The sequence below is a fragment of the Labrus bergylta genome, chromosome 9, assembly GCF_963930695.1.
Source record: "Labrus bergylta chromosome 9, fLabBer1.1, whole genome shotgun sequence".
Classification (NCBI taxonomy): domain Eukaryota; kingdom Metazoa; phylum Chordata; class Actinopteri; order Labriformes; family Labridae; genus Labrus; species Labrus bergylta.
This window is the reverse complement of record NC_089203.1, coordinates 29059383-29068917: the sequence shown is the minus strand read 5'-3', so window position 1 is coordinate 29068917 and position 9535 is coordinate 29059383.

Below are 9535 nucleotides of genomic sequence, written 5' to 3'. Positions count from 1 at the left end.
TTTGAAATATCAAACAGGCTCAGTGTCAGTGTGCATTTTTCACATGGACGGACAGAATCAAAGGAGAGAGATGTGTGGTAAATCAAAGCCAGCGGTGGGAGACCTCTTGAACTACACGCACTTCATTTGAACAGATTAACGTGTGAGCAAAGAGAGCAGAGTCCAGAGATAAAAAAAAAAAAACACGTTTACAGAGAGGCTGATTTATAGATGTTACAGCAAAGAAATGGTTAATGCAATACACTTACATCCTGTCTGTGTGGTACGGTGGCTGGGAAGTGCAAAACAAAATTACAAAGTGAGAAACACTTTTAGAAAATGTGAGACAAATTAACATTTTAGAAAACATTTTAAAACAAAATCACAAAACCAAAAACACTTTTATGAAGGACAAAACTAATTTGCAAGATGTGAAACACTTTTACAAGTGCTGAGACGAATTTACAAATCGACAGAATCTTGACAGAAAAGGAGAGTAGTGACCCCGAAGTGACAGAGTGAGGGGTCATTTTGTTTGTTTTTGTGGAAAGACTTGGCGAGCAGTGATGCAGAGTTTGTGGTGACAGAAAGATGTTTTTGTTGAACTCATTTGAGCCAGATTAGTCAGTTTTGCTTTTCATGTGGACGGACTCTCCAACTTTTAAAGGACACTGATGAGACATAAGGACTAGATAATCACTTCTGGGTCACTTCCTGCATTTGGTACATTCCCTTTCTGTCAAGATCCTGTCGATCGTAAATGTGTTTTGTCCTTGGTAAAAGTGTTTGGGGTTTTGTAATTTTTTTTAAATAAAATGTAAAAATGTTTTTTCAAAATGTTAATTTGTCTCACGCTTTGTAAAAGTGTTTGACATTTTGCAATTTTGTTTTGCAATTCCCAGCCACCGTAGTACAGGGAGTCATGTTTGAAAGGGCAGGATCCCGCCTCACTGAAATCCACTTTATTTTTTAAATTTTTGAAAGGTTTATTTTTGGGCTTTTGTGCCTTTAATGGAACGACAGGACAGTGGATAGAGATGGAAATCAGGAGAGAGAGAGAGAGAGAGAGAGAGGGGAATGACAGGAAAGGAGCCACAGGCTGGATTTGAACCTGTGACGTCCGCCTGGAGTACTACAGCCTCCACACATGGGACACGCACACTACCCACTGCCCCACCGCGCCACCAGCGCCCCAGAAATCCACTTTATTAACTCTGAAATTTGTATCACTTTTATTCTCTATTTGAGCAGATGTTTGAGAAGACTCTTCAGGTGAAATTAGACGTTCTGAGTTTATAAAATCAAAAATTAACTCTGCTTTAAAATATCTAAAACATGAAGTCATTAAATGAGAAAAAAACATAAACAAGTCCTCTTTACTTGCAGTCTGTTTCCCTCTACAGAGAAACATACTGAAGAGAAAAAGGGAACAATATTTGATTTCTGTGTGTGCTTAATTACGCGGCATGAGCATTACACTCCTCGGAAATTACATTTGTTGATGCAGAATGGCTCATTGCTTTGCTCGGAATAAGGAGGTTTAAAATATAATAGTTTTAAAATGTCATTTTTTTCTCTCTGTCTCCGGAGCAGTGCAATTAAACGTGTGTCAGAGGCAGAGTTATGGTGCAGCAAACTGTGCACGGAGCACAGACTGAGAAGAAAAACATCGGGGGAAAGTGTTAAAAGAAAGGACTGTTCTTTATAAAATGACAGAACACCATTAGACGTTATTATTATTATAAAAGGAAAAGGGAAAGGAAACATTGGCCTGAGATGAATGTGCAACATCTGCTCAAGAATTCATCCACGTCTGGAGCTGGCCGGTTTGTGTTTACAGCCCGAGTTGGATAAAGTTTTGCACTCTGAAGTGTTTATCTGGTCAACTGCCACGGACGCACATCCGCTCCTGTCAGCGTGTAAACAACAACAGACATGTTAAAGGGAGAGGGGGAGACACTGAACAGCTGCTGGTGTCGGTCAACAATGTTTTTTATTTCACCCATCACCTCTCCACGATCACCAACATCCCGATAATGAAGTTTGACTTTCTGTAGGTTATCGTCTCTCCTCGGCCTGTTCAGTCAGAGAGGCTTCATCACAACCTGAACTCGATACCCAGTTTCTCTCTTTTTATCTCAACCAAGCAGTTTAGTTTATTTTGAATCATGAATACCTGAGCTCTTAATGTTATTACTGATGATATTTGGGATGGTTTTGATGCTGATTAGAACTCTCTAAAACAGCTGTCGATGTTTTGCCTTGCACTGGTCACTTCCTGTCAGCACCTGTGTGTACGAGCAGACTTAAAGGGGACATATTCTGAAAAATCCACTTCTTCAGTGTTTCTAAACATATATTTGGGTAACCTGAGAGTCTACTGACCCACAACATATGAAATAAATCCATCCAGTCCTTTGTTTGTGGTCTGCATAAGTCTTACAACACAGAGGAAAATGCTCTGTTTCAAATGTGCTCTCCTTGTGATGTCACAGTGGGATTCTGGTTAAAAAAAATCCCCTGGTATCTCCACCCATGGACTCCACCCCCAGCCTAGAACAAAACTTTTGCACAGGTCCACCATTTTTATTCTCGCAACAGAGGAGTGACGTCAAACTCAGGGCGGGGTCATTGCATTTAAAGAGACACACACACCAAAACGGAGCGTTCTGAGAGAGCTGGTTTATACAGGGTCACAAACTTCCTCTGGTGCTTGATTCATGTTATATTTTGAACAAAGCACAGCACAGATGTTTCATTTAGACCACAGGGGGACTGTTTGAAAAGGTGGAGGAGGGGGATAATATGTCCTCTTTAAAGCTGTTTGTTTTCACTTCTTGATATTGTTTCCTCCTCCTTGCGTTGTACTCTCTGATGTACGTCGCTTTGGAATCAAGCCTCTGCTGAATTAAGTGTAGAATTGAATCAGAGACAATGTACAAAATAACATTAGTCTCAGAAGATTAAAAAAAATGCTTTGTACCAGATTTAGCGAACTAGTAAATTTCTATCTGTCATCCCCTGGAAGATGATGGCAAAAGTAAAGATCAACCAGTCATCTACACACACATATACATTTCGTAATTAAAGGTTTAAAAGCCCCAAAATGATCCTTGAAAAACATTTATACTCACTGACTCACTTATTTAATCACTGACAAACTGTGAAATGTAGTGATGATATCCCTTTGTTAATGTCCTGTATTTATATATCGTGTGCTTTTTTATAACAATATGGACCTATGGGTCTGAAATAAAGTATAAAGTAAAAAGTATACTGTATACTGATCTTGTGTTGGTGTTTATTAAAAATGCACTACCAGCCAATATGTTCATTAGAATATTAAAATGCATTTATTAATATCAGTATATCACCCTCAAATATCCAGTAACAGTCTGGATTTAATGTGCATTATATCAAATAAAATACATGTTTTAAAGAGTCATGAAGTTGTACTCACACTTCCTCGAGGTTACCGTTGCTATGACACCCAACATGTAGTCAGATCTATGAATGCTGGACTCTGCTGGACTCCAGATATTTCACCAGAAACCAGTCTGATGCTCTGAACCCTCAGCATGTCCCACAAAGCTTTCCTTCTGCTGTCTCTGAGCTCCTGACCGGGTTACCTGCAGAGGAAATCTTTCTTTAGAGATGAAACTAGTACAGCTGTATATGAGACTGTGGCAGGATTTATACATCCCACATGCATGCACGTTCTCACTTCCTACACAACAGAAGTCACACTCTCGCTTAACCTTTGGAGAAGGAGAGAGAAAAGGTGTGACACGGTGTGCTGCTGTGTGTGTGTGTGAGTGTGTGTGAGTGTGTGTGTGTGTGTGGGTGTGTGTGTGTGTGTGTGTGTGTGTGTGTGCGTGTATGCGTGTGTGTGTGTGGTCAGTACATTTCCACTCGTCTACTCTTTTTGAACATCACCTAGGAGGAATCCAAGTCAATCTGAAAGCTAAAGAGCGATACTCGAGTCCGGCTCTGTGCTGGAATACTTTGTGCAAATGTCCGTTCGATTGCAACATCGTGCTTGCAAAGAAATCAATGAAATTAAAGCTTGGCCTTCAAAGAATAAAGCTATTGAAGCTTTTTTTAAACAAGCATGATTTCAAGTCTTTGACATCAAAAAGATAAATTTACATTTCTGTAAAACTACAAACTCCATCCCACAACAGGGAGCAGAGTTAAAGTGGAGCAGTCTTATCAGAGGCACATTGGTATGTTGTTGTTTCTGTATTTTCTTTTTAGATTTATTTTTGTGCCTTTATTGTAGAGACAGGAGATCGGATTCGAACCCGGGCCACCCGCTTAGAGGACTACCTTCTCTTGATGTCCTCCTTCTTGGGGCTTAATTGTTCGTATTTTTCTTAAGAGAGAAACTGTGGTCAGATAAAGTCACATTATTTTTTCTTTCACTGATTTCTTGTTCACACATCCAACTATCTCATGAAGAGCACATATTTCATAATTTTAATTTACAGACGACGAAAAATGTATGGAAACGCAAATTCTTCCATTGTGAATCGAATGATCCACTTCCTTGATGAAATGAAATTGATCCATGGCTTGGCATACCACTGATGAGTTTTACACTTACAGCCTCTGTCTCTCCCTCTCATCAAATTTAGAATACATTAAGTTAGTAACAGCTCGGTATAAATGAAGAAGAAGAATCTTTTGACATCTCCTTCATCTAGAGTTGGACGTTTTTTTATTTTATTCTCGCTGTAATGCCGTGATCGACTTCTCCCTTTGACTCCCCCAACAACTGATTCACCAAAAGGTTTCACACACACATCTCTTCACAGGTTGCACACACACACACACACACATCCTCTGATTTCAACAAATATCTCACTTTGCGGAAACAAGGCGCTCTCCAAGTAGTTACACGTTGCCACACCTCTGTCTCACACTCGCAGAGATTTGCACAGACTCCTCTCAGACAATGCTGGCTAACAAAGCCTTTTGGAAGCAGAAGCTGTTTTTTTTTTTGGTTTTTTTTAATTGGCTCTCGAAGTCAGAAAAACAAACTCCTTCAGAAAGAACACCTGTGGTTTGTTTTCTATCCGAGAAAGCAACTTCTCCTTTGTTAGCTTTGTTACAGTGATGTAAAGGGATTCAACGCTGCGGTGTGTTTACAGCAGTGAAAGTAATTTACAGTATCAAACCTGACCAAATGTTCCTGATTATAACAAACAAGGGCTGTACACAAAAAGAGAAAGGCTTGGTAACGTTACGATTCACTTTTTATTTTACAGAAAAAAAACAAGCTTTTCTTCCGGTATCAATCACCTGTTTTGTCCTCCTCTTGACTGAATGACAATCTCCATCATCTTACCCATCATCTCCTGAAATAATACAACACTACTGAACAGTCAAATAAATGTTTTTAAAGATGTTGTTTGCCTATTTCTGCCTTTGTTATTCTTAGATAGGACAGCTGAAGAGAGACAGGAAATGTTGGGAGGAGTGTGTTTGTGTGTGTGTGTGCGTGTGTGTGTGTGTGCGTGTGTGTGTGTGTGTGTGTGTGAGTGGGTGGGGGGGGGGGCTAGGCTATCTGGAAGGTAGCCTAATAAAGGTAGCAAAATAAAGATGTTGATATCTCGAGACAGAAACCAAAATTGAATCATTATCCCCGGAAGACAGAGTAAAATAAAACGCAGGCTTCCATACCAAATAATTTTTAAAGGGGACATATTATGGCATATTATAGCCCTTCTCCACCTTTTCAGACAGCCCCCTGTGGTCTAAATGAAACATCTGTGCTGTGCTTTGGTCAAAATCTAACATGAATCAAGCACCAGAGGAGGTTTGTGACCCTGTATAAACCAGCTCTCTCAGAACGCTCCGTTTTGATGTGTGTGTCTTTCTTTTCGCAGTAGACATCACTCCTTCACTAGTGAAAATAAAAATGGCAGACCATGGCGGAAAGTTTTGCTCTAGGCTGGGGGTGGAGTCCATGGGTGGAGATACCAGGGGAGGGGAGGGGATTTTTTTTTTTTTTTTTTTTTTTTTTTTTTACCAGAAACCCACTGTGACATCACAAGGAGAGCAAATTTAAAACGAAGCATTTTTCTCTGTGTTGTAAGACTTATGCAGACCACAAACAAAGGACTGGATGGGTTTACTTCACATTGTGTGGGTCAGTAGACTCTCAGGTTACATAAATATATGCTCAACAACACTGCAGAAGATGATTTTTCATAACATGTCCCCTTTAAGCAGTTTTTATTGGCTGTTTGTGCTGTGGATGTGGCGACTTTACATGACAACTTGATTGGGTTTTGGAGGAGACATCTGCTCTGTATATAAAATAACCCTTAGTGTCAGGTTTAAATTACCCACTACATACAACCATACACGTGCAAAATACTAAATATAGCTTCTTGTGTTGCGGGGGAAAAAAAAGAAAGTGGGATTCAGACTAGACAGATTCCAGTCCAAACAGACCCAATAAAAAGCCTGCTTTACCTAAACAGCAGCTGCACCGCTGAATTCCTTGTGCTGCAGTAAAAGTGCTTCTGATCTAATGTTAGCTAAGCACACCATAATGCCCTCCCTCGCTGCTTGTTGCACTTAGAGCAATAAGCAATAACATCCACTCGGAGAGGACTTGTTTAAACGTGGGCAACTTTTGTGTGCTAAAAGTGCCAGGGTAAGAAAACAGCAGAGCGTTTATCAGAGCCGGGATGCACGCATACTGTACTCCAACACAGGGCTAATGAAGAGATATGTCCTCCATTACGGGGCCATATTCCTGCTGCAGCGATTAGAAACGTCTCTAGAGGGGCTCTATCACGGGCTTTCATTGAGTCCAGACCTTTGCAAATCTTCATATCCTGCACAATTTTCATAAATTGAAGTCTAATGAGCGCAGTTGACATAACTGTGATTTATCGTCTCACAGGGTTACCAATTCCAGCACCGCACCGCAAATTATGAATGCCAAGGGTTTAATCATATTCACACGCGCTCTCAACGAGGGGAATAGGCTGTGTCACGTGAGTACAAGGGCCTAAATGCCTCCCCCTCTCTCTTTTTTATTGTAGGTGTGTTATGATAACACTTGCTAACATGCAGAGTGCTAACAAGCTCCCTGAGGTGGCCTTGATATTGTTGACGGCGAGCGCAGAGCAATATCTTTGCAGGGATCTCTCTGGGACACACTTCAGTGTGCTGTGGCACGCTGGTATGTAACGATTGGCCAGCCTATGAAGACACAATTAACATACCAGCATTGTTCATGTTATGTGCCTAATTTGTAGGTTAGTATCGACACAGTAATTAGATGATTGATTTGTAGTTTTCTTGCACGCTGTAGGTTGGATGTTTTATTAAGTGCTAAACAGGGAGGCGTACTCAGAAATCCCATTTTTGTTGTGAGAGTTTCTTCATTTTACAATGATCTTTATGCATGGTTGCGCTCTCTGTGTGGGTTATATTAATGTTGTTTTTTTTATTCAGGATTGACAGCAGGGAGATTGAGAGGGCACTTTAACATGTTGAAATGATCAACATGGTTTCCCTTCATTGATAGCGTTACATCTTCCTTCCAGAACTACGACGGTGGCCGATCAATCTTTTCAATTAGCCTCTCCCCGTCACCTTTTGAACCATCGAGGGGGTTTGCCGTTGAAGTCTGTTCCCCCCCCCCCAATGGGTGACGTACAGCGGGCCTTACAGCGCGTGGCCATTGTGAGAGCAAAGCAAAACATTGATAAGAGCTCGTAGAACTATTGACATTCTAACATCTCAGTCTGCCGGGCCACTGTGGCACTGAGCTGCAATAAATTGAGACGAATGATCAGTCGATGACAATTTCCATAATCGTTATACCTTCCGTAATTCATCAAGGTAATGATACCCGCGTCCCTAATGTCACATTTATTCCATTTTGTGCACAGCGGCAGGCGCAGAGCGAGCGCTATCCCCCCCTCCTCCACCCCACCTCCCCCTCACTCCCCATCCAAAAGGATTGATTACACACCAACTGTTTTTTTGCTCCTGCTTCTGAGTGGAAGAGCAATGTGTTATTTGACCAAAAATAACAATGAAGGGGATGGGAAACGCAATCTAATTCCACTCATTCAACTTCCTCTCTGTCTCTCTCTCTGTCTCTCTCTCTCTCTCTCTCCTCGGGTGACAGGCAAACAGGAGGCCATTACGGTTCAGCGCTGGCACCGCTTTCCAAACCAGAGGGGAAGAGGAGGGATCTGTGCCTCCCCGCTCGCCCCGGCTCCTCTGGAACACATCGAGCTCCATCATTACCATGTCTCCCGTCCCCTCTGCTCATTAATGACATTGTTTCTCTTTGACAATTATTCGTCATTATTGGCACACGACGATGGCAGCGGCCGTGATTCAATTACAGACGCAGCCATTCAAGATTAATTTCTCTTCCCCCTGCATGTTGCATACCGCGGCACCTTGACGAAAATAACAACTTCAATCACAGAGGTGGCATCCAAGGTGCTGACGATTTTTCAAAACGGTTCCCACACTCTGCAGCGTTCACTCTTTTGTGAGCCGAGTGACTCATTTTTGAAAAAGTCGACATACGACATCGATGTTCGACATCCTCTTTTAAGTGACAGTGCAGCAGCGCTTCACGCCTGAGTGTTGGTCTGCCACTAGCAGTGAGGCAGCACCGTCATTTAAATGCATTTCCAAGACAGCCAGGCGTCAATAACAACCTCAACACCAACGCTGTTTGGAATTTATTAAGCGTGCATACACGACGGCCACGTTGGAATAATCGAGGCCGACATAATAAAGTAATTAAATTGTAATCTGGTTACATTAATACTGGCATTCAGAGAAATCTAATTGAAATGCCTGACTTAATCTGAGATTAATAGAGTCACTGTGGGAAGTCAACATCGTGCTCATTTGACTTTTTCTCCCCTTGACATGTGGGGAATGGATTTATCTGATGAACAACAGAGCTAACCAACATTTTAATGCAGGTTGTTACTGCAGGATAAAAAAAAGGTTTGTCAGATGTTACAGCTCATGATGGTTAAATTAACACTTACAGCCAAATATGGATAATGAAGTTTCTGTTTTAGACAAATCAGTTAATTGCCAGGGCTGTGTTCAGGGGGGGCGGGCAAGGTGCCATCATACTGTTGACCACCAGATTCTTTTAAATAGACTAAGTGAGCATGTAGGCCTTTCTGGAAATGTTTTTAACTGGTTCACCTCTATTTATGTGACAGAAAATGTTTTGTATCGATAGAAGACTGCACCTCCAAACAATACGAGGTCTCCAGTGGGGTACCACAAGGATCAATTTTAGGACCACTACTTTTTAATTTGTACATGTTACCCCTGGGTGGTGTCATCAGGAGGCACGGAATCTCTTTCCACAGCTATGCTGATGACACTCAGCTCTATGTGGCCGTGTCTCCTGATGACACCAGACAAATTGACTCACTTTTTAATTGTATTTTAGTTATAAAAGCCTGGATGTCACAGAACATTTTTGCAGCTCAACCAGGACAAAACAGAGGTTTTAATCATTGGTTCAAAGGCTCAGAGAGAG